Below are 973 nucleotides of genomic sequence, written 5' to 3'. Positions count from 1 at the left end.
ATATATATATATATATATATATATATATGCCACAAATACGTTTAGCCCAGAGCACTTGGCACAATTAGCAAGACTTGCAGGACTTTTCAGTTATTGGCACCGACATGAACGCTGTCCTGGATCCCTTACTACATAGATCTGGTGCACCATCTCAACGTATTCCTCCTTTGACAGTTGCCTTCCAAGGTTTACTTAACGATTTCAGTCTCACAGCTCTATTTAGAGCTGTAAACCCTTCTTCAAGGCAATATAGTTTTTATTCTTACAGACACAAAACCTATTCAAGGATAGGTCATTAACTGGCTTATGTAATGTTATACTCTGGATTTCATTCAGCTGTGATTTATCCTCTTTTTCTGACCATTGTGTTATCACAAGATGGCACTTTAAGACCACATTACTTAAAAACAATGATTATTGTGACCGTTTCAGAAATACTTTTAAAACATTTATCTCAGAGAATGTTAACTCAGTAGAGGATCCTCGAGTCTTGTGGGGCGCAATTAAAGGATTTGAGAGAAATACAACCATTTCCTTCTCTTCTTACCTTAATTGAACAAGGCTGGGCCAAATTAATTCCCTTGAAAATTAATAACAAAGTCTAGAACAGGCTCAGCAGGGGGATGGCGCATCAAAGGACAGTTAAAAATAAAAAGAAATCGACACACTCAGAATGAAGTTGAACAACATTTAAATTGCTGACTGCTCCCACAGAAATTCAATACTGCTTTCTAAAATGTGTACGCAGACCTATACAAATCTGAAGTATCATTAGATAAAACTAACCCTTTTCTTTTTATTTTGTCATTTGAGCCCCTTATTTACCACTGAGCCACAGCCACCAGAGCGGTTGCCTGCCAATCGGAAGGTTGGTGGTTCGATCCCTTGGCCCTCCAGTCCCATGTCAAAGTGTCCTAGTGTACGGCGGCCTCGGCCACAGTGTATGAATGTGTGTGAATGGTGAATGTTTCCT

General features: G+C 39.2%; 1 protein-coding gene across 4 annotated transcripts in view; it reads right to left on the bottom strand.

Moving 5' to 3' along the window:
• Window positions 1-973, bottom strand: part of trappc9 (trafficking protein particle complex subunit 9) — a 265848-nt gene that overhangs the window by 203905 nt on the left and 60970 nt on the right. The gene's annotated exons all lie outside the window — the stretch shown is intronic.

The sequence above is a fragment of the Etheostoma spectabile genome, chromosome 14 (genome assembly GCF_008692095.1).
Source record: "Etheostoma spectabile isolate EspeVRDwgs_2016 chromosome 14, UIUC_Espe_1.0, whole genome shotgun sequence".
NCBI classification, from domain to species: Eukaryota; Metazoa; Chordata; class Actinopteri; order Perciformes; family Percidae; genus Etheostoma; species Etheostoma spectabile.
Note: the sequence above shows the minus strand (reverse complement) of the source record. Positions and strands in the feature narration are given on the sequence as shown.